Source organism: Phasianus colchicus, chromosome 5 (genome assembly GCF_987193195.1).
Source record: "Phasianus colchicus chromosome 5, bPhaCol1.hap1.1, whole genome shotgun sequence".
Lineage (NCBI taxonomy): Eukaryota > Metazoa > Chordata > Aves > Galliformes > Phasianidae > Phasianus > Phasianus colchicus.
The window spans coordinates 13,407,003-13,432,564 of NC_143440.1; the positions used below are offsets into that span (position 1 = coordinate 13,407,003).

Below are 25,562 nucleotides of genomic sequence, written 5' to 3' on the forward strand. Positions count from 1 at the left end.
AATTATTAACAGCATTTTTTAACAACAATTATTAACAACTCTCACTCAGTTCATGGACTGTTTTTATGCTTTTGCTTCCCTGTTCAACTGCACATGCTCAAAAATGAGCTGAGAATGAAATCAAATACAAACCTCCAAAACAGCAAAAGACCCCAGAAGAAATTGATCTTATGGAAGTAAAAGACAGCTATGTACTGCCCTTGGTTTGTTGCTGTCATTTTTAAAATTGCAGGCACTGGGTCTTTGAATTTAGGCTTATTATGGAGATAAGCTATCTCTTACAGTGGAAGACATCTTTAACAAAATTCTACAGAGACAAAGCAAAAAACTCTATGTAGGGAGAAACTAAGTCTTGACAGGGCTGCAACAAAGGAAAGAAGATAGGCTCTTGTTATGTACCTTTACAGTGGTCTCTCCACTGCAAGTTTGAGAATTCTAAATGAAATCTGTGAAGGAGAAAGAAAAATCTCTATTTACCAATATCTCTGCAGAAAGAATTCAATCTGAAAGGACTGTTGTGAACTCCAGCGGGAAGCAAACAAAGAGCTTTACCCTATTTCAAACACCGCAGACTATTAAAAGTAAATGCAAAAATCACAAAACAAGGAATTTGCATATTAAGTTATCTACTGCATTTACATCTGAGTATATTAGCAATTCACTTCTTCACTTCTTCCAAGAGATGAAAACAAGTAGATAGATTTCCTTTCTCCTCACTTAACTTCTGACTAAGACTTAAGACTGTCTGGAAGTTCTACAGCTAGCCTAAATAAGAGTGTTCTCTCATCATCTTAACTCAGATTCTAAAAGTAAAATACAAGGAGGAAAAATTTTAGTTTATAGCAGGAGTCTGCCACTCCTACTCATATATTTATAGCACCAGGCTTGAGCACAAGGGTAGTAGAATTTAAAATAACAATAAGGATATTAAGGACTCTGAAGTCAAGGAATCAGAATTGACAGCATAATAGGCAGAAAGAAAAAATGTATTCCAACAATGCAGAGAAAATCACCATGCAAAAATCCCACTACCTGCAAAAGCCATCTGAAGCATTGGGAATCTTCATTAGTAGCTAGGGTTAACTTATTTCAAGATATTCATGGCCAATGCAGTGCTACAGTGAGTGTTTTTATTGCAAGCTTTTGCAGAGAACAAAAGTTGAGATCTGTGAATTCTTACTGATGCAAAATTTCCTGAGGCCATTCTCATTTTTAATATGGATTTTTGGTGGGTTTGGTTTGGTGGGTTTTAAAGCACTAATACTATATTTTTAATTTGAAAGAGAGTCATAGCTGAATGTGTGGTTTTTTTTTTTTTTAAGAGATTAAAAATAAGATGCACTTTCTGAAACACCGTTGTGTTTTTTTTACTAGAATACCAAAAACAAGGAAGGGATTTGCAGAATCTAATTAAACTTATTAAATCAGAAAGTTTATTTCTTTCCAGAAGGAAGTTCTTGAAGAACTGCTTGTGACACTCTAATACATAGAAGTCTATTCAGAGCACTTTTAGGAATCAGAAGGGCCTATCCACACATTCATTCTTACATTTCTTCATAATCTTACTATCTATATCACCTCAGTGCCACAGAGCACATTTCATAGAAACTAGGCTGTCCATCCAGGCTGTCAGCTTTAGAATTGGGAAATGGGATTTAGAAGCTCCAAATACAGTTACTGAGGGATGCCATACAGTTTCAAGCTTCAGCTCAGCTAGTACAATTCTTTTGGGCTGCCAAAAGCGGAGTCAGAGAGTAGGACAGCATCTCTCCTCACAGGTGATGCTCACCAGCTGTCAGGATTGAACACGTTATTTCAACTCCAAGGAAAGCCTAGAGAACTTAAAATGAAGAAAAGAGAGAAGGAAAAAAATAGAAACCACACCTGTCCTCAGGAGACCTCAAAGAAGACTTACAAAAATCCATCTACAGGTCTGCCTGCAGTATCGTCAAGGGATCTATTCTTTCCAGACAAGCAGCCAAAGAATAAGACTTTTTTTTTTAATGAGGTCTGATTAAAATTTAACACTGTTAAATAACATATCTAGGAGCTTAAGCAGCCTACTTTTATAAATGATGTTAAGTGGAAACTGCAAGACAAGCAGCATCTTTAAAGATTGGCTTTTCTAGGAGTCTGAAACAGTGCAAAGGAATATGATCTATGCCACAGTTCTAAAAATTTGAGCCACTACCTGCTCATTCCTATCTTGACTGTCACAACACACTGCATAAATGTGGCAGTGTCCAGGAGCCTTTCATTACAATATTGCTATTGTAAACTGAAAAGTTCTGTCTGAAAGCATTTAACCAAGGTTCAAGATAGAACAAGCAGCCAAAGTTCACGAAGTGAACCATATTTGGTCTCACCTTCTTCAGTTACCACATTAAGCTCTATTTCTATGATTAAAGGCAAAACAGGGACTAAAAGTCTTGAGTGCTTAACAACTTTTCTTGCACTTTAGCACAAATAGCATGTAAAGTATTATGCAATTCTGTCTACAGACTATGGTGGATGCTGCAAGTTATCTTCTGGAGGTGAAATCATTCCACTTTGGAAGCCAGGGAATGCTGTCATTGCTACTATCAGCACGTTCTTGCTTATTTCTGTGTTTATGTTTGCTTTTTCAAGGTCTGTGAGCTGGAATAGCTTACAGCACTGTACAAATGCAAAACTGGACAGATTAGAAAAAGCTGTTTAATGCAATAGGTTAGAACAGGGCAGAATGTTCACCACAAGAACATTTCAATTCCCTGAGCAGCTGAGTCTGAACAGCAACAGTACTGTACGGTGTTGCCCACTTCAGTCATTTCCACCGAAGGGTTCACAGGGTTTATCTGCTGTGACCATGGCTAGGAAAGGAGCTTTGTGTGTTCTGTACTCTGCTGAGCCCCTAGAATCACAGTCACAGAATCACTTAGGTTGGAAAAGAATCACAGAATCACAGAATGGCCAGGGTTGGAAGGGACCTCAAGGATCATGAATCTCCAAACCCCCTCTGCCACGTGCAGGGCCACCAACCTCCCCATTTAATGCTAGACCAGGCTGCCCAGGGCCCATCCAACCTGCCCTTGAACACCTCCAGGGACGGGGCATCCACAGCCTCTCTGGGCAGCCTGTTCCAGCATCTCACTACTCTCTCTGTAAAGAATTTCCCCCTGACGTCCAACCTAAATCTCCCCTCCCTCAACTTAAAACCATTTCCCCTCATCCTGCAGTTATCTACCCTTTCAAAGAGTTGATTCCCTTCCCCTCTGTAGGCTCCCTTCAGGTATTGAAATGCTGCAATGAGGTCACTCCACAGCCTTCTTTTCTCCAGGCTGAACAAGCCCAGCTCCCTCAGCCTGTCCTCACAGGGGAGGTTCTCCAGTCCCCTGATCAACTTCGTGGCCCTCCTCTGGACCCTCTCCAACAGCTCCCTTTCTTTTTTGTACTGGGGGCTCCACACTTGGACACTGTACTCCAGATGGGGTCTCACAAGAGCAGAGTATAGGGGAACAATCACCTCCCCATCCCCGCTGGCCACCCCTCTTTTGATGGAGCCCAGGATAGCATTTGCTTTCCGAGCCGCAAGGACACACTGCTGGCTCATATCATGTTTTTCATCTATCAAGACCCCAGGTCCTTCTCCACAGGGCTGCTCTCAAGTACTGCTCCTTCCAGTCTATATGGATGTCTGGGATTCCTCTGGCCCAAGTGCAAAACTCTGCACTTTGCCGTGTTGAACTTCATCAGGTTCACCCGGGCCCACCTTTCCAGCCTCTCGAGGTCCCTCTGAATGGCATCCCTTCCTTCAACCGTGTTGACTGCATCACTCAGCTTGGTGTTGTCAGCAAACTTGCTGAGGGTGCGCTCGATTCCGTCATCGATGTCATTGATAAAGATGTTAAAGCGCACTTCAAGATCATCAAATCAACATCATCCACCACATCCCATCACTGTACCTTGTCCCTCAGCATCACATTCATATGTCCCTTAAATACCTCCAGCCAAGTCAATCACAGCAAAACTACTCTCAGGCTTAAACATAAAACTAACACTGCTAGAGTTCATGACTTCTGAAATTTTCAGTTCTCTAAACTGTCTACATCACTACCAAGAGAAAGAGTTGCTGGCAGAAAAGGCAAACAAGTTCTAGACATATCACAATACCATAATCACTCACCCTTTCTTCATACTGTACCAATGTCAAATTATTACTTTTCTACATAACAATTCAACGATTCACACGGTAAGGAAGGGGTCTGGGCAATGAACCAACAGCATTCTGATGCTGTATTTATTTCACAAAGGCAATTCAGACACCCATCACTGCCTTCTGGTATACCAGGAGGCCTGTGTGGATGGGTAGTACAACCTTTCCTCAGCATGATGGCATCCAGCACTTCTAACACCACTTTGCAATTCTACACCCAGAACTGGTGTCAGCATCCCATCTCCTTCTGTCATCACCTGAGATCCAAAGCTTTAGATGGGGCAGCAGTTCAACTATCTCCTTCCTCCTCAACCCCCATTTTGTTGTTGTTTTTTTTTTTAACCAAATTGGTGGCAATCCTTCCACTTAACAAATGTTTAGACTTCCAACTTCCACCACTGGAGCCTCGCTTCAGTGGAAGCTGAGGACAGAAGAACCTTGTGGGATTTGGCACTTAAGAGCCAAAGGCACCTGAATGCCTCTGAAATGAATCGTCTTCCTTCTTCTGTACTAAGAAATACATCCATACTTCAAAACATTCCTAAAAGACATTCTTTTTTTGGTATGGTCCTTTCCCAACAAAAACAAAAAAACCAGACAATTGTTTTTCTAGCTTTTCTTCCAATTCTGCAGTTTAACATCTCAAGCAAAACACAAGAAGAAAACAAAATGAAAGATGTTTCTTTTGACATAAGCTGAATACAGTTAAAGTAATTATGCCTAAGAAAAATAGAATTTTTTTTAGTGTATTTTCCCCTGCATTAGCTCTCTCTTAGTCAGGACACAAAGGAACATACCAGATACCAGAATTCATACCAAACTGACTGTTTTGAGCCATGATATTTAAACTCCATGGAGAAGGACGGGCAGCTGAAGAAACAGAACTCTGAAATGATCTTTTATGGTTCATTTCATCATTTCCTCTTAAACTCAAGCAAAAATCCTTACATTCATTCTTTTGGGGGGTTTCACTGCTTTTCTTCAATGTTTATCATTCAATCTATGTAGTTCCCATTTTTGAGGCAATTTTGGCAGGTCCCAATGCTCACTTAAGAGATGCTTCATTTTTGTGTGTACAATAATTTTATTCTGAATGTCACCTCCAGCAAGATGAGAATTGCAAGTGAAGCAAAACATGCTCAGAAAAGCCTGCTCAAACTTTCAAATCAAGGTCTATGGAGCAACATACTACATGTTTTCTCCCCTGCATCTGAATATTGTATGAAAGGGCCTCAGAATCCTCAACACCACGTAACTGTCTCACGCAAAACAGCAAGCATCCTGACTTACAGGACAGGATGGCTTTGACCTCCCAAGGTAAAAGAATACATTTGTGGACATTTTTATGTGTAAAATGAAAGAGTAAAAAGGGCACTGTGAAACGATGCTGCAAAACAAGTACACGCACTGGGAGCTGGGCTTGTGGTGAGAGCAGAGGAAGAAAGGCTCCCAGCTATGCCAGCTCTCCTGCTCCCGATGCTTTGTAGGACAGTGCCATGCTGTGGCCGCTCGGCTCCGCTGCTGCTGCGCTCTGCAGTCCCTGCAGGTACAGTAGGCCTGCTTCCTGACCCACTTTCCTCACCAATCTCTATTTAGCTCTACGCTAGTGATGCTCCTGGCATGACAATCAGATACTGCAGCCTGCAGTGCAGTTCGTTACAACACATTCACAAGCGCCTAGTAAATTCAGTGGAAAAGTACTGTATCAATAAAGCCTAATTAAACTGAAGACATTTTCATAAAGTTATGTCAAATGCAACAACAACTACAAAGTGCTCCCCTGAGATTTAAAAGGTACCTTTTTCTTTTAAATCTGTTAGGCATCAAGTAAATGCAAAAGATCTTTTCTCCCCAGGGTCTGTGAAGGGAGAAAGCTATTAGAGCTAGTACCTTTGCTCTGGGTTAGCTCATTGATCTTATAACTTCTGCCACTTAACACCTGCCACAATTCCTCCCACAGTCATTTATTTCTCCAGAGAAGGGCTCCACACCTCAAAGTCCAGTTGACCTGTAAATTAAACCTCAGCACAGCTATTAGAGTTATCTTCTTACATGCGCTAGAACAAAATTCCTCCCTCAGATAAAATCACCTGCAATTAACTTCAGGCTTTACTTGAACATTCATGGATCAAGGTAAAATTTGTTTCAGGACATCCACTTTACATCAAGGAGGACAGTTCTGATTCAGAAGACCTGATTTTTTTTTATTTTTTTTTTTTTAAATCACTGAGACCAAGTAACTGAAGGCTGACCACATTCTACTTATGTGCAAAAAGGAAGCAGTAATCTTCCTTCCTCCAGAGGGAAATAATCTAACCAATGGCTATAACCCAGACCTCAGCTAAAAAATTCATTTTCCCAGCCCATACTTTTTATGGCAGTTCATTACAATAATACATGTCTATGCTTCCTTCTTGTGCACCTGAGTTAGCTGCAGATTCCTGCAGTGAATGGAGCCAATGCAAGCAGGCCATATGCATGCATTGCTAGCATTTTTCATGTAAAGGCACTGAAATACAGGATGCATAAGGGTCTCACCAACCTTCTCTTTGACATAATACTGTTTCAAGTCCGTGGAATACTTTTGTACTTGCAAAACTCCCCTCCTCATCAGAAACATGCTTTGAGAATTACTCAAAACAGTTATACCAAAGGATTTTGAATCAGTAATCTTAAGATTGGAAACACTGGATTCAAAAAGTGTTAAGAAGAACATAAATGTAGGGTTAGCTTTAACAGTACATAAAAGAAAAGCATCAGCTGAAATTAAGTATGGCAACATCAAATGGTGTATCTGAGACAGACATTCTGGAGCAATGAATGGATTGCAGGTGTGGATCATTTATAGAGGGTATTATGCAAGGGAGAGAGCCTGGGGAACAAGCATTCACAAAGCAACCCCAGGGTACACGATGGACAAACACAAATTCAATACCTTGCTGGAGTTTATTCATATACAATACAGCCAGTTTTGCAGAGGAATAAGAAATATTGCTAAAAAATTCTTGTAGCTTGGCACATGCCACACAAACCAACACTGCTTTTTATTTGCACTATCGTAATCACACTAATTTACTGAATCAACTACAGGTTCCCAAAAACGGACCCCAAAGTGCTTATGTAAAGATCTCTGCAGCAACTAGTCTGATTATCCATTAAATGGGGTGATGCCAGCCAACAGCAGGAGAAAACAAAATTAAACATCTATCAGAATGTGCAATTCGTCCAAATTTCATACCACAGGCACCTATAAATATATGAGTCATTATAATAATGTACAAGGTAATTATATTTCATCACTCATTACCTTGACCCATGGACGACCTCTCATCTTCAAATGGAAGACAGAATCCAGACTTGCATTTTTATGACTAGGAACTCTGCAAGAAGCATAGCTTACATAAAGCAACATCCTTAGTAGAGCAGGCACGGAAAAAACTCAATGTTATCAATCTACTGCAGATTTTACCTTTTACCTGCCTGTAGCCTGTGACATCACCAGTGACAAACAGACCACATCTTTCACTGAAATGCTCAGCCTGGGGCCAGATGGTGCACACCTTCTCCTGGAGTGCTTTATGTGTAATACTGCACAGACAGGCAGGAATAACGCAGGACGTAAAAAGGTAGTGGCAAATCTACCCCAGCTCAAAGACACTTGCAAACAGTTATTTGGGGGTACACAGTGTCTTCGCTGCTTCTCGTGAAAAGTCCCAACAGCAAAACGAAGAGATTATTTTGATGCCTTGTTACTTAATAAAGAAGATGGTAGGATCATGCTTGACGGAGTCCCAAGACAAAAATTCTGGCAAAGCAGAATGAACAATTTTTCCCAGGTAAAATTCTATGCTTCATTCAAATAGCTTTTACTGAACCACAGGCCACAAAACTAAACCTAGACCTCAACAAGCCACTTCTCTAACTTCATGCCTACTGAATTCCTGTAGAGAATACAGAGAATACATGGTGAAGCCCAGGAGGACAGGATGAGCAAAGGAATTGCTATATTGGATCAGTCCACTTCAGTGAGTGTTTGTTTCACAGGCACAGAGCAGCAACACTCCACAGACGGTCACAGAATAAACTTACAAAGTCTACTCTTAGGGTCCATAACTTTATACCTTTGAGCATGAAAGTTTACATCTTTTCAAGAGACAATACAGAAGTTTGTTTCCTTTTTCCCTGCGAATTTGGATATTCTCAACATGAGCATCCAAACATTTACTGACTCCTGCTATATTCCCTTCTCTAAAACGTTTGTTATTGTTGAGTCTTTGTTGTTGTTGTTTTTTTAATCAAACAACAACTGTTTAGGAATTCAAGAGTGTAATCTGAATTGTTCCTGCCTGAACATCTGGTAAACAATTTCAAGTATAAGAATTGAATGGATTCTGGTTCACGCAGAAAGCTACATAACTAATAAATACCTGGCAAATCAAGAAAGAACTTCAGGGGACGTAACCTCCCTCTCAGTCCTGCAGCACGGAGTCAGTAGTTTCAATGGTTAATTTCAATATTACTGTGTTTAGTATGCTGACTCCTGGTTATTTGCAAATCGGCACATGCTCATGGGAGTGGGATCTCAGATCATTCAGCACCATGGCACATTTCCAGTTCTTGGCAGGAGGGCTGCTTTCCTCCATGAATCAGCAACTGTCCATCAAACTACAATCTGCAAAGAGGAAAAACCCACCTCATCAGCATAAACAATGTGCTCACACGTGTATATATCCAAGAGAGGATGCTTTGGTCTATAATATACAATCCACATACGAGGATTACCATTTGCATAGACAACTACATCCATGCTCCTAAAGCAAACAGAAGAGTGATTTCTCCCAACTTCTGCCATCATAAAATACACTGATAACACACCACATCATTTGCACTGTAAGATTTTGAATGTTATGGTAAACAAAAACATCAACCCATCTTATTTACTGCTTTTCTCCCAGCAGACGGCTCCAGGTCCCACTCCCACTGTGGCCAACTGGAGCACAGCTGATGGCTTGCCTGCTGCAGAAGAGCAAGCTACATTTGCATTTAGAAATAATGCCTACCAGTGAATGTTTCTAAACACCCATCAGCAAGGAAAACAAGCAGCAAGAAAGTTACATTTGAAACATCTTCGTGAAACATGCTCCAGAATTTTAACAGCTCTCTAAAATCTAAGGTAAATACTTCTAAACACGATAGCAAATGAGGTGAATGCTGCCCTAGTAAAATGAACTGATTCTCAGAAATACGCTGACAAGCAAATCAGGCACTTTGGAAATACATTACAGAAAAGCGTGTACCAATAATTCCTCATTTTATTCCTTCCGTGTCTGTCTCTCTCTGATACACAAGAGATTGCAGTATTCTTACTGTACAGCACCACTGCACTGATATTAAATAACAGCAGTTTTGCTGGCTCAGAAATGCCACTCTTTAAAGAAGGCTGAGGGACAACTACTACGATATGTAACCCACTGCTCAAATTCAGGATTCACAACTTGAACTGCTAGCAAAATTACAGCCTAATCAAGGGGTTGAAGTAATTGAGCAGAATGCCTGGCTCCTCATTGTTTCCTTTGTTTGAATTATATGTCCAGGGCACTGCAAAATTTACCAAAACCGTATCTCTTTCCCAGAAAGTAATCATAAAACCTGCACCTCGTGGGTACAGATTCATGATTTGAGGCCACACATAAATTCTCTCAGTAAACTGCTTTTGTTTCTCACAGCATTAATTTGCACGTGGGCTGAAGCTCATTGAATACAGAGCAGCCAAGTTATCAAACTGCAGCAATATAGTTGAAGGGGAAGCACTTCTAAAATGCAAAAATGTATGTTAATATTATTAGTTACATAAGGGTGATCCATGTTTACACAGCTCAAAACTGGATTCAAAGCCTATTTTAATAGCCAACTGTTTCAACTTGCACGTAAACAAACATACTGCATTTCTTCATTAGCTGGAATTTGCTGCAGTCTGTCAGCCATCTGTACTGTCTTGCATTCTGCTCTCTGCTCAGAGCACCGCTATCAAATGTTGGTGATATAGCATTGCTCTCTTTGGAGACATCATGACTACACTATAAATAGTTTAGAGACATAAAATGCTATTTCTTACAGTTCTCTTAATATCAGTGTTCTCAGATTGTATTAGGTTGTTCGCTTTCTCATCCAATTTTGGTTCTCCATGGCTTTTTGAGGTAAGAGATTTAATTTTGGTGCTCTCAGAGGCGCAGAGCAAAAACTGCAGCCCAAGCACAACTTTATTCAACTTGTGCACCCTCCAACTCCTGGGCTGCAGAGGCCGACGCCTCCAGCAAAGCCCTGCAAATATCTGCAGTGCAGTCACAGGGGTGGCTGCATAACACAGCACCCAGGCTGGTGCCAGATCAGCTGCTTGGGGTGCCAGTGGCAGCTATGGGGAAGACCAGAAAGCTGAGTGGCATGCATGCACTACTTGCAGATTTTCAAGGGCAGGTGATCCTTAGAAGAACACAGCACAAAAACCCTACATATCTTAGAAGGGCTTTTGTAGCTTGCTGAGTCATTTTCTTTTTTTTTAAGGAAGTGAGGAGAACCAGTAGTGAGGCAAGGACAATACCACTTACATTCCAGTTTTCTTTCTCCTAGGATCGGCCAAGCACTGAGATGCTACCTGTATAAGAAATAGCATTTGACCAGTGACACAATACAAAGCACACAAGGTGCCCGATATCTACACTAGTTGTCAAAACCAAACACTACCACTTCAAGAAGGTCTGTCTAGTTCATTTGGTCTTTAGTTCTCTCAGTGGATGAGTTGATAACTTTTCAGGAAGGCCAACGTTCTGCCTCTAAGCTGACTCCACAATTTAAATGCTTTTCTTTTCTGCAGTGCTGCAAACCAGCCCTCCCATTTGAGAAGGAATTTGCTGCCCTCCAGGAATGGACTCGTGGCATATTCGTGTAACACATCTCAGCTACCCCCACCAGGTGTGTCAGATTTGGGGGGGGGAAGAGACGGGGAATCACTTAGCAAGAAGTCAAAGTGCTTATTCTTACAATGTTTTCTGTTTCATTTCTCAGCTTCTGGCTGAGGACAGCATGGTAGAAAGCTGTCTAATTTTATTACCCTGTCAGCCACGTACACAGCTGAGCAGAACTCACTGACAATCAAACCAGGAGAGCAAAAATTTGCCATCTAGTATTCCCCGATGGAAACAGACTCTTAGCATGCAATTCAGCAGAAAAGTTATGTGGGTTTCTAAAGAAGTCCCCTCTGGAGAAGTTGTTTTTTTATAGACATAGCTTCTAGTAAAGCTGTCACTGGAAAAACTGCCCTTTTCCTAACTCGTGGCCCTTTTCTGGAACAGCAGCATCAAAAATGCCCATGTCCTTGCGTCCTGATCATTTTTAGCAGAATTTTGCTATTAAATGCTATTAAACAAGTCAAGCTGCAGGCTTGAAAGCAGGCTGCTAGGCAAACTCACTGCCACAGAGTGCTTCTGCAAAGCTGCAAAGTGCTACTGCTGCAGTGAGGAAAATTAACTCAGACATGCAAGCATTTAGGGGACAGGAAACAAAACAGTTCCTCCAGTTATTTCTTTCTTCTGCATGCACACTTACTAGGCACTAGATTCAAGGAGGTCTGGGGGATAACAGGAGACAGATCTGCTCAGTACTGTCATGGAAAGAACAAAAAATGCAATACCATTTTCTAAATATTCCAACTTTGTTTTGGCACATCATATCTCAAAAGCAGTCTGGCATGGAAATTTCAAGCATGTATAACTCGAGAGCCCTTGACAACATCTAACACACAGGCTGCTCATCATATATTGAGGTACTTATTTTTGGGCTTCACCTTGGAGCAGGAAAGAATCACTGTTTTGTCAGCACCAGAGAAGTTTATAAGTTCTGCCAGATATATCAACATTATGCAATTCATCAAAGGCACCTTACATACATTGCAGAGATATCCACAACTCCGCAAAGTTCAGCATTTCAAGATTTGTGCCTGCTTCAAACAATGAGAAATCAGGTTGTGATGTTAGCCACCAAAACCTTCCCTCTCTATAAGAATAATTTGTGTTTCACAGCTTTCATATCACTAGGGTGATTGCTAATGTAGTATTGCTTCTCCTTTGCCCACCTCACAGTTGCTAAACACACTTTAATTTGGTATGGAACCTTCTCAATTATGTTAGTAAATGCATTAGCCCTCTAGAGCTCTGAAGGCTGCATAACTTTGGGAAGCCTGCAAATCTGCAAGAGACATCCTTTATAGTACTGGACTATAAAAAGATGGCAATTTTAGACCCTCTCATTATTACTATTCTGTTTAAATTTTTGAAAAAGCCTTCCATGTACACTAAAAACATCAAATCTCTCCTCCTGATTTTTTGCCGCTGTTAGGATATCTACAGAAAGAGGTCCCCTACAAACCATGCTAAATGGTATTGCTACTGTTTACTTTCTGTGTCCTGCACGCAAGCATCTCTCATACTATATAGGCCATAAAGACATGGAGAAATAGTTTTGCTTTTTTTTTTTTTTTAATTCCATCCGTGTACCAGCTAGCCCAAGATTCTACATAGATACTCCAAGTCAGTGAGAATACAAATAAAAGTCATCTTACTTCGAATTGTTACCGAGAACTCCAAGAAAATTATATTCTACTGCCCAACACCAATGATCTGTGTCAATTACCACACTTGGGCTCCTTGGGCTTTATTTTGTAGCCTTATAGAGCAAGAATTCTATTGTAGGCAGACTTTCCAACCTCCATTTGCAGTAGGCATCCAAACCCTCCACAAAAATGCTTTGCCCAACATAAACAACTGCCAAGTGCAATTCCTTTCCTTATCATCTTCTCTAGGTGGAAATTTCAGGGAAATAAATATCAACTATATGCTATGCAATCAGCCTTGGAAAGCCAAGGCAGCTTTTAGCAGGAGACGGGTGCTTTGGGTGATTTGTGAATACAGGGCTCTTCAAATACCAGTGATTTCATGCCAAAACCAAAGCCACGGCAGTGATGCTGCTCTTACACAGAATTGAAAAGATTCCTTGTAGTTGTCTTGCATATTGCAAAAGGAAAGTCAGAATCATGGGCTGTTTTTCCATAGAATTCACTGTGAAGCATTCAATTCAAACCTGAAGTAGAAAATTCAGGCATAACTATAAAAAAAATAAGAAAAACAAAAGCCATGCAGCAGAGCTATTTGAGGATACTAAACCAACTTAATATGTCAAGTTAACTGAGATGAAAAAAAACTAGCTTTGTGCTTAGAGGTTTGTATACACCAGGCTAAGAATAAAAATTAAAGGAACTTCTTCAGACAAGTGAGGATCCTTAAAAAGAACTGCAGACAGCACGCATGATTCCAGATGAGTAATACTGGAACTGAGAAGAAACATTCAAAATTGATTCTCATGCATCTGGGATGTCTTTTCCAAGGAACGTTTTAATAATGACAGCCGCTTCGGTGTCACCTCTGAACAATGCGGTCTCCTTTCAGCTTCCTGTTTACCCTTGTAGAAGAACACAACCTTGCAGACATCAGGCTTTTTAATTTTCTGAAGAGCAGAGGCTGTGCTTTTAGTCAACTAATTTCAATAGCGTATCCATCACTCAGACTGGGAACCTATTAATACTCAAAACAGGGGCTATGAGAAGGGCACAGATGCACACAAAAAAATCTTACACAATGAGATCAAATCAGTCAGCATAAGCTAGAGGTGCTTAATTTGATACAACCAAAGAGCAATTTATGCTAAAGAGCAGCACGCAACTAGAGAAACAGCAGAACAAACTCTAAAAAGCAAACGATCGTTTCAAGCATCCCGATTGAGGGCTCTGACTTTCCGTGTACGTACAGATAGTTTAACATGGCTCCTTGACACATTTTCTGCTTTGCAGACTTTGGAGAATAAAAAGAGTAAGAACAAAGAGGACAGCTAATGTTAGTGCTGCTGGGTTAAAACAAAATAACAACGAAGACCCAGTGAACCATGAAGCATTTTTTTTCCAAGCTGCTATTTCAGTTACAGCTTCCATCTCCATGAGCCAGTATAACAAATGCCAGCTTCTACCCTATCACTGAGTAATATGAATACCTTATTTTATCCAAAGGGGCACATTGAGAGCTCTGAACTGCTTACATAATTTTTCTATGCGTTTTCCTGCAACCAAAATGTGTATTAGAGCTGACAGGAGGAAAAAAACAGCCTGATTTCTTTAACTTCCCCTTCTCTCGTTGGTTGCCTTCCCAGTAAGAAGCATCACTTCTGCAGCCTGAACTTATCTGAGCAATGCCCTTTGCATTTAAATAATATGAAAAACCATTTCTCTGACAGCTTGCTATCTTAGAGCATGGGACAGAAGCTTCATATTTCTGAATTTTGAGCACGTGTACAAACAACTTTTGAGGATAGATAACAGGATAATTCAGGTTTGACAGCACCTCAGGAGGTTTCTAATCCAATTTGCTCACAGGCAAGTCAGCTATTAGGTCTGACCACACTGTCTGGGCTTGGGGTTGGTCTTGAAAATCTCTTAAGAATGGAAACAGCACAACGTCCCTGAGCACCACTGCATGATCATCCTTGTGGTGAAAAAGGTTTTCCTTGCATGGAGTACAGGCTTTTGTTCCAGATTGCACCCTCTGTTTCCCTGCCTCTCACCTGACCCCACTTTCTTGAAGAACATCCTCATAGGCACTGGCAGGCAACTACTGCATTCCCCAGAAATCTTTTCCTCTTCTCCATGCTGAATAAGTCTAGTGAGATCTTACTTGTGAGATTTTCACTAATCAGTTCCCAGTTGAAGAAGGTGTTTTTTAAAAAAAAAGTCTAAATATTTACTCAGAACAACTTGTATTTCCAAGACCACCAATACTATACAACAGCAGAGTAAGCTTCCTACAGTTTAAAGATGAGGGGGTTGGTTTTGGTTACTATCTAAGAAAAAGTCAATTCAAAATAGAGAGCAGGCCTGGAAGTTTCCCACCTGAATGACAAACTACTTCAGTAAATTTTAGCAAACAGAGTTAGAGTAGAACACAGAGAAGCTACAGCAACATTAAAATATACTGATTCAGGTTCACAACATTGCTGATAAAATTTGCTTTTCTTTAAGGATCTCTGTACTATTACTCCACAAAATTTTCACAAGAATAAATTACACTTTCCAAGTGTTAAGGACACATTAACACGACATAGGTCATAGAAAATTCAAATTTCAAATACTTACTGAATCCAATAGATCAGAGACCAAATCAGTATTAGAATGAAAAAGAGGCCTACATTAACTAAAATAAAGCTCTCTGAAATGATTAAATAATTTTTCAGTCACTATGATAACATACATTCCAGTGACTTAGATATCACAGAAAGTCATTTAGACATAATTTCTTTTCTAGTCATTAACTGGAATGCATAACTCCCTGGACCAATTCCAGAAAATTTTTCAAATCCAATACAGAAAATTTCATGTCAGCCTGAACAGCAACTAATAATCTACACTATACCTCATTTACTGTAAGCTGTAACAAGACAGGCACAGCAATATGGCAGCACATTTTAAACTGTCTTCATTCTTGTGCTCTTCAGTTGGGTTAAAAATCAGAAAGGACATGGCAACAAACTTTCACTTCTCTCACAAACTCTTTCATCAAAGAAGTTTAGACAATTCACTCACTTGTACCTAAAAGACCAAAACAATATACTTATTCTTGCTTCTTAGTTTAATCCTTTTAAAACACTTGCACTGTGCCAAAACCTGTTATGCTTAATCACCTTTAGTTTTTCCTTACTTCTGAAATCAACCAGACTAATCAAGCACACTCTGCAGAGCTGAATGTAAAACCGGATGTTTGTCAAATGGCAACAGAAACATTGTTATCCAAGAGCATTTACAGAATACTTCTGAACACTTGAAGCTACAATGTAATCCTGAAGCTGGCTTCAAAGCAAAGGATTGCCTAAAACGGGCCTCCAGTCTTGCTATTCGCATTTGGTACCAAAAAAATGAAGTTTCAGGTTTTCAAGATTAAAAAAAAAGATTTATTTTCAAATTACCACAGTTCCTTCAAGAGCAACTTGCCTTAACATATGTATCCACAGATGATCACTATCTTCCCTGCCTAATGTATCTCACATATTAAAATATGACAGCCACCAGACACTCAGTGATTGTATGGCTTTTCAGTGGGGCTGACAGCTCTGCTAGATGCTGTGGAGCCCTCCACTGACCTAAGTGTGTCCCTCCAGCAACACTGAACTTGATCCAGAAACTCCTGCAGCATTTCAGGTCTCCAAGTCAAGATCACAACAGAGGTGTGTTGTCTGCAAATAAATACCAAAGGATTCTATACAGAAGATTAACTACACACCGGAATGCTTTCTGTGTTTTTTTCCTTTTCTCTTTTATTCTACTCTGGCCATCAGAGATCCAAGCACTGCCACCTGCTCTTATCTAACCATCTGTGTTTTGCTCTCTCACTTTTGTTGGCTGTTTCCTTAAGGCACACTTTGAACAAGGCTGCTGTTCAAAGACAGCTCACATACACAGGTATTTTGCACTCCCTACCTATGGGGATGTGACTCAGGGCAGAAAGCAGAGACAGAATGCCTTCAGGTTTTAGCATGGCAACAAAACAAGAGAAGCAGTATGGGTTCTCTGCAGCTTCTAGATGCAGTTGGGCTAACTGCAGACTTGGCTAATAAAAAAGTTTTGCTTAGTCACCTAAAACCACTGGTGCATTCCCTCCTGCTCTTCCAGGCTCAGGCAGTTTGCCCTGCTATCGCTGGCAATGTGCTCAAGGTGCTGGTCTTCAAATCTTTGCTTATCTCCATCCAGCAATGCAAGGCTTGAGGTCACTTACAAAGACAGGAGAGAAGCATTCGGGGAGTTTTCTACACGTAGCAGAGGTGTAGAATACAATTATTGACCACCGTAAGCCTTCTATTCATTTCAGTGATCTGCCTGTGGGGAGCAGGGGAAATGTTCTTCTACACTGCCAGAGGAAGGAAAAGATTATTTAAAGATCAGGCATGTCTGCTCTGAAACAGCTGAAAAGTCTGACGCTGATCCAGGGCAAACAAAGCCCCACTGCAACTCACCTTGAGGTACTGCCCTTGGCTGAAAAATGGATGAGTGAGGAAAAAGGAAAAAACACACCTTTGGGTTTCCGCAGAATGAGTTTCTTCTCTCGTCAAAAACAGTGCAAACAAAGGAAGGAGGATGAACAGAGTATGGAAAATGTGGCCCTGAGAATTTCAAAGCGCCAAGCATCCTTGTTTATCTGCAGTTTTAGCTCTACTTTTCCCAAAACTTTTTCCAAAATAATGCACTGAAGTACCAAAAGGTTTATGACCAAACATATTTTTACAAACACAAAACAGCTGTGTCTGCAGCCCATCTCTCCCAGGTGCTGGGCCCAGCACTATGACAAATGGGAGCTGTGTGCCAGACTTGTTCAGGTGCTGCACCAGATGGCTCTCAGTAGGTCTGAACAGGAACAACAACTCTCCTGGGCAAGAGAGCAAGAGAAAGGCACAGGGGAAAGCACTCAGAAACAAAATATCTCACAGGAAGCATCAGCTAAGGCCTGTGTAACGACTGTGGTCCTGCACCAGAAATCTTTGCTACATCAATTACGAGTGAAAGCAAATTACCTGTATTGCTGGGAGGTGAGGCTCAGACAAATGGAACACAACTGTGGGTTTTCCTACACCGCTTCTCTAAAACCAAAGTCTTCCTCTTCACCTATACTTCAACTAAATTGCATTTAGCAACACAAGCAAAACTTGTGTTTTTACTACTTCTGACATCTGCCTTACTAGGAATTTAATTAAAAATAACTGAATGGCATTAAAATAGTCTGATTGAAGATCCAATCTGGGATTCACAGATTCATTTTTTAGCTCAAACGTAATAGGAAGTTAACAACACCATTCCAATTGTTTTAATGTTTCTGAATCATTTTCTCCCTGAACATCAGCCAACATACAGCACTGAATACAGAAGAAAATAAGCAAGAAAGACAGATGGATCCAAGCCTGAGTTGTTTCTCTTAGCGAGTGTATAAACATACAAGTGCATCATAACAAATCACATCTATCTAATGTGAATAAAAGGTTTTCAGTATTTAGTCCTGTTTTCTCAAACTATCACAATTGAGCGCTCAGTGCAGAAATAACAAAAGAAGAGGAAGCAAACTGTTCCTGTCTCAGCCAAAGGATTCAAAGAGAAAGCTGATGCAGTCTTGCTCTCTCAAAGATTAGAAGACACGGAACTCACACCACATCCCATTTCATGTTTCTATTTAGCGTGGGAAGTTGTACACCTAACCACATAAGTGCAATTCTACACGTCCCTACATTTTTATTAACATCGGTTTTGTGTAGCAGAGATCCCAGAAACAAGTACTACACAGAGTAAGCAGTATGAAATTGGAAAAGCTTTTAGAGATGCGCAATGAAACTTAAAAAGCGGCGGTCACCACAGATCTCCATTTTCTTGTTTAAGGTTACTTCTATTTCCACATGATACAATAAGCCTAAGATTTTGTGTCCTTTCAAAACAGAATTAAGAATAAAAAAACACAACAGATGTCATGAAACTACAAAAAAGGAGATTGTGAATTTTTGTTTTATGAAGACTAAGAACATCCCCTCCCACCACAACCCACATGATTTGCATTCCCAATGAAAACATCAGATTCACTTAGAAGCAGAAATCAATCTTCATGCTCTTAAGAAACTGGCATGCAGTTTCAAAATAATCTTTTCAAATATGACAAAGCTTGAATTTTCCAAAGACAAGTTGACAACTACTATCTCAAAATCAGATCATAGCTAAGACTTAAGCTCCTACATCCCCATATTACTGCTGGAAATAAGAATTATTTTAATGAATGTTCTCTTACTCCAACAACCCACTCAGGAACATGAAACAAAGGGTGGGATCAAAAGAGTTCTTAAGAGTTCCTAAGACATGAAGAACCAGTTCTTCATAGCAATCAACACAAACCACTCCTGGTGAAAGGATGGTCTTTTGCCAATTCCTTTAAATACAAGATTTGAGAAACAGATTTGCCTCATAAATCCACAGCAGAATCCCTTACATATGATATATTGTACTAAGGCAGGCTGTTTCTTATCAGCAGCTACCAATGATTCAGTGCATGAAACTCAGCAGTGGGAAGTTACTGTAATGCCTCCCAGACAAGTTCAGAAACGCTTCTACTCCATAAATTTAAGGTGCAGAAGTCTAACATTGACGAGGTCAGGACCCAAAACATCTTCACTAGTTATGGATGTACACTAAACTGCAAATTGGACCAGATTTTTAAGAAGTGGATTTTGTAGAACTTTAACATATTCGACAACAGTCAACAGACACAGCAAACACATTCATTTCACTTACATTTCTCATAGTTAACTTTCAATAAGTTGTGAGAAGACATTGGTCAAATGTCTGAATTGCTGAAGTTACCACACCAACACTATTTCTTCCCCCTGAGGAAGGGATAGCAGCAGCGCCTAGAGGCTCACATTGAGCCACAGACATCACTAGATCTAACTCAGCAGGATCATATGCAATCAGGTGAGGAACTTCTACTCCTGCAGCAGCTGTTAGCCTCAGCAGTCCAATCCAGTGAGCAGAACAGAAAGCCTCTGCAGTGACATGCCCTGGAGGAAGAGCCACCTACCAACCAACATTGGTTTCATGGCAAGGAAGAAATACATTTAACCCAAAACTGAAACATCCATGATAATTAAAAGCCTTGTAATGCTTTCTATTCACTTTCTGTTCCTATTTGTTCTGCAAATAGTGAAAAGTCCTCTTTACTGCTCCCAGAAGTCATGAAGGGTGTGTTTGGATCAGGGTTGTGTTTTGTTTTTTTTTTTTTTTTTAAATAACATTTACCCAATTCTCATCTAAGTTTCATAAATTTGCTCTAAGAAAGGGTACTCCATTTTTCTATTTTAAGTCCATTACCACAATGAGTAATGCATCTTTAAAAAAACAAAGATGCCTTCATCAGTTCTTTGTAGTGGTTAAGTCATAAAAATTGGGCAATAGCTAAGAAAAAAGGCAGGGAGGGAAAAATAAAGATCAATTCACTGTTCATTATTTCTGGAATTTACTTCAGTGGGTTTAAATCAGAAAGTCCTTTCCTGAAACTTCTGAATAAAAAGGGTTTTCTTCCACACAGAGAAGAAAATAAAAGTGCCACAAGAACTTAAAATAGGAGAGTGGACAGGAAAGACACGAAGGGCATAAGATTCAAGAGTTAAAAATATATTCTATGCTTTCACCTGTACAAAAAGCAAAGTTATAAGCATTCATTGTGGCATACACAAAAGCAATAAAGGAATCACATCGTTACGCACACTTGCAATATATCTTGTTATAGCAACCAATCAAATAGTTCTGACTTAAAGTGGCTTGAATCTGTTAGACAAAGTTTGTTAGATGGCTTTCAGTCCTTCCCCCTTAATCTTCATCGAGGTCTAGCAGAGCCCAGCTTGTTTTCTTTTTTCTTCCTGTAAAAATAAACCAAGGTTTCAGGTTTTCAAGGTTTTGAGTGACTTCACACTTCCAAAGCGTGAAAGGAACTGACAGCAGAAGCTGCAGGTAAACCTTGGACAGCTTAAATAGGACGAAGAAAAAGGGTTTCCACTGAAGTAACTGTAAGTAGGAACTGGCAAGCTAATGCTTGTTCATCTAACACTAGAGAACACAAACACTGTGGCAAATATTGTGGTAAACAAATGCATTTTAAGAACTCCTCACAGGCTCCCTATACAGTCATTGCCAAGAAGGGATGATTTCTAATAGCTATACATCTGGAGACAGAAGGACAGATGGGATTTGGAGGTGAAGTGATAAAACACCAGAGGTGGCATTATCAGATACATACCACTAAGGAACTATCACTTTTTTCTCCTGTATAATAAAACAAAAGTTTCTTGTTAGAGTTTTTATTTGCTTCTTTTGTGATAGACTATCCTCTAAGGCATCAGCAACAGGAGCACAGGTCTTAGCAATCTTTGCTGCTATCTGATTACATGCCATAGCCACTGAATTCAGTGACACCTCTGCAATCAGCTGCCAGGAGACCAAGAACAAACCCTTCAGCAGGTTTTAAAGCAGGAGACACTTTACCATTTCTGTCCTCACGAGATTAGAGGCATCATCTTTGCTTTCACTTCTCCCTCCTCTCACAAACAAGCTTTACTCGTTGATTGTGGGGCAGAGGCATGGGCTATGTTAGACTGTAAAAACAAGCACCGAGTTCAGACATTGCTCCTGCATTGGATGACTTCAGTTTCAATTAGAAGTGAGGCAAAAGAGATGAAGTACCCAGTGAGAGGACAGACAGACACCTGCCATTTAGCAGGCTGCCTAATGAATTTGGTGTTTGAAACCTACTGTGTGCCAAGATACTGACATGGCATAGCAGCAGCTGTAAGCATTACAGCAGAAACACGAGCTTCTCCCTCTTCTGAATCCTCCTTTAAGCAATAGCATTACTGCAGCTTATAGCATAAGCACAAAGGCCAGCAAGACCAGCAGGGCTCACAGCTTCAATGCCGCAACGATAAGCAAAAGCTGCAAACATCAGACAAATGAAAAGCAAAGCCATCACCAGTATGACCCAAGTTCAAATCAAATCTCAAATCCTGAAATTAAAAGCAAGGAAAAACAGCCTGCAGGCTAGCCAGAACAGCATTGGCTCAGTGAGGTTATGGCCCCACAGTGACAAGTGACTTGGCAAAGCCCCGAGGAACAAGCAGAGGAACAAGCAGTGTCACAACCACCAGGACCCACCTCACCTCAGCCATTTGTTGCACACTACCCAGAAGCCCAGCACTACCCTGTGCAATTTTTTTAGCTAGGTAATACATACAATCCAGCAAGGAGAAACTTTTATGAAGTAACACTTGGTTTTTGGTTTTTATTGTTGTTGGCTTTTATTTTGTGGAATTTCTTTTTAAGAAAACAAGGCAGAATAAAAGAACTAGTGAAATCACTACTATTAATGCAAAAGAGTAAACAGAGAGCACTCCATCCAACTTCTAAGAGTAATACTCTTTGAATTGGTTGCTTTTTGTTGCTGTTTTTATGAAAAGATTCCTCTGTTACAGAAGCAACCAGAAATTCATCAATGCAACAGACAAAAGAAATATTACTATTTACACCTACAGGGTTTTTGACCTGAAGTTCTAGGGTCAGGCAGGTAAACTAGAACTCATCTAACCCCCAGTAATCATTTTAACATTATTTTTCCATCCTTAGAAGAAGATACTGATGAGATTTCTTTGCAGAGAATGCTGCAAATTGATAGCTTTGTTCCAGTTCACTACAGTTTCTTATTGATTTTCTCTCGTTTGAGCCTGCATTGATTTGTTAATCCCTTCTCTGTAACAGTTTTAATGACAAATTGAGAATGAAAAACTGCATGCTTTAGGGCCTCTTCCACCAACCTCTTGCTTCAAACCATAATTTCACATAGATTTGGACAACATCCATACCCTGGGTCAGACCTGACTTAGCTCATACTAAGATAATCTTTACACTGCAGTCTTCCCGCTTAGGCTTCTCATAGATGGACAAGGCAGCTACTGAAAGAACCCTACCTAGCAAGGCAGAAGAGGATTTCCGTATTTAGGACAGCCCCCTTCCAGGGCTGCTGCTTACACAGGCTTTGTCTTAACACTGACTAGATTTTTTTTAAGCAATTTTGCACCACAAAACCACAGCAGGGTCAGCAGAAGCAAGGCAGGTACAGGCTGCCAACGTCAATGGCTTATTTTTGTTCCCTGACACAACTGGCCCCCCTTCAGTCATCACTGCCAAGAGTCAGGCTTGGTGACTGTGAAACTGAGGAGGGAATTAAGTCCAAGATCTCAGGTATCCAAAAATGACAACCATACAAGTTTTTGTAGTTTCGTAACTGAAACTGGAGATCTCAGTCCTCAGCTGTAATCTGCACAGCTTTCTTTAATTACAGAAAGAGTATAATGAGAGCACGGCTGCATATGAACTGTGCTGCATATCCAAAATGACTGTAGACTTCCCTTCTATCCAATTTAGTGAGAAATGTTCAGCACTGCAGGATGATTTCTTCTCATTTGTTTACTGCTGCAGCAAATGCTTGCTGCAACGTGAATGACATGCTGAACATACCCAAACAGCAAAATGATAGCTATTAAAACCAAAAATATCAAATTGGCCTGGAAAAGCATTTTGACAAGGAGGAAACATTAAGCCAGGTCTTTGTAGCATTTGCTAAATACAGAGGCTCATCATATTTCAGGCCATTCGTATTTAATTGTCCTTTCATCTGAAGAGCAGTGGCTGTGAATGCACATCAGGCAGCAGATGAGTCAGATGTTCTGAAGAGGTCCAATCAAGGACGCCCCACAACATAAGAGCACCGCATGCATAATGTCTCACACAACTGACTTCTGCTACAGCCCCAAGTTCCTTTTCAGTGTCTCATCCTATTCCACGGCAGTTTTGCACAAAAGCACTGAGAGAAAAATAATAAATAGGCCTGCAGACTCTTATTTCAGGAAGTTTAAAGGCAGGAGACTACAGGAACCTGATGTTCATGCACACTTAAAGCTGATTAGCAGATAATCATCTTAAGTGCAGGCTTTTGTTCTTCCATTGTTTCAGATGAAAAACAAATAAAAGAAATCCACTTGTATTTCTCAAGGTCAGTGTTTCCAAACGAATTTGTGAGATGAAGTCAAACTCGCAGTGAAAAGAGTCTTCCACAACATTTCAAAATTCAGTTTTGGAAAGGTAGACAGACTGCAGATACAGAGATTATACTCATTTCAGCACAAAGAAGAGAGACTCCCCAGTCCTTGGTGAGGGTATGAAGACAAGTCAGAGCACAGGAGGTTATCTCAAGGACAGCACAGTAGACTTAAACTAGCGTGCCTTTTATACTCTCCTCTAATTTCTACATTGGTTTCTCCACTTTGGTTTTAGCAGTATTAACACAAGTTCAAAGGGAATCAATGGACCAAAACGTCATTCAAAATTTTTGTTCAATCATTAAAAATCATTAGTTGTAAGCCTCAGCTATTAAATTGGTCCTCTTTAATGAAGTGTATTATGTTGGAGTTGATAATTCACAGTAAGCATGGAGAAGAACTCACCCTCTCTGTGTTCATTTTAACTCGGCTCAAATCAAACCTCATCTCTAAATGATGACAAATGGAAAAAAGGATAGGAAAAAAAAAAACACAACACCAGTTCACACACTACACAGTATATACACTGCAACTTAACACAATTTTAGGTATAGATTCTAACTCTGGCATTATTTTGTAACCTTGAAGTGAAGTGATTTAGGCTCTTATCTGTTTTTTCCTTTTCCCATCAATGCAGCTCCTCTCAGCGTACAAATGATGCTAGCTCTTGATCACACTCTTCTTAAATCATCTTCATGCTGTTAGCTCTGGAAAGAATGATGCCTCCTCCAGAACACTGCCATTGCTAATCACTCAAATCAAGTCTCTCACAGGTCTATAAGGAGGAACAGCGCTGAGGGCAGCAGAATGAAGATGAGATGTTGTTTTTACTCTTTCTTTCTTTTCAAAGAATGTTTCTGATTGCATCTCCTTCCTTCACCTTCATGGATCACTCATCCTGCCAAGCTTAAGTTCCCCTGGCAAAAACTACAGCTGCCACGGCTTTGTATTGTACAAGAGAACTACTTCAGGCATTGTCCAAAGTACAGATGAAAAGCAGCACAGAACAGGTTTAACGACGGTGTTCCTATAGCTATCCAATAACAAAAGCAAGGATGCCATTCTCAAAATGAGTTAGACTGCTGTTTGAGACTCAGTGGAGTCAACACCAACCAAACAAATTATTTGTCAATGCAGTATCCTATGCTCTAAGGTTCCATTCTCATCTGAGTGCAGAACACCGACGACAGGAAAGGGCTGAGGCTGACTGCTACCCGACGTCCTGCTATAAGACACAAGCTGGAAGCAGAGCAGCAGTGCATGCACTGCAGCTGAAGACCTCAACCTGTACTTATTCCTTGCATTTTGACTGCTACAGGCACCTGCACACTGCTTCCCAGCAGGCCAATTTCCACATGCTGCTTCTCAGACAAGCAAACAAGCCAAGAATATGGTTTGCAGGCAGTACGGGTTGCATGATTTGTCAGACTACAGCAAGCAACTTTGAGTTCCTATGCAACATCCACTTTCCCACCATCTTTGTGTTTGTGGATTTTCTCAGTCATACAAAAAAAGAAACCCCCCCAGTACAGCTCAAGAATGTTACGAAGTAGAGAAATCTTCATAATTGCTTAGTCTACCTGAGACAGAAGCTGCAATATAACTTATC

General features: G+C 40.4%; 1 protein-coding gene across 6 annotated transcripts in view; it reads right to left on the reverse strand.

Annotated features, from left to right (window-relative positions):
• The window catches only part of TPH1 (tryptophan hydroxylase 1), a 282,192-nt gene that overhangs the window by 198,592 nt on the left and 58,038 nt on the right, over window positions 1-25,562 (reverse strand). The window lies entirely within an intron of this gene.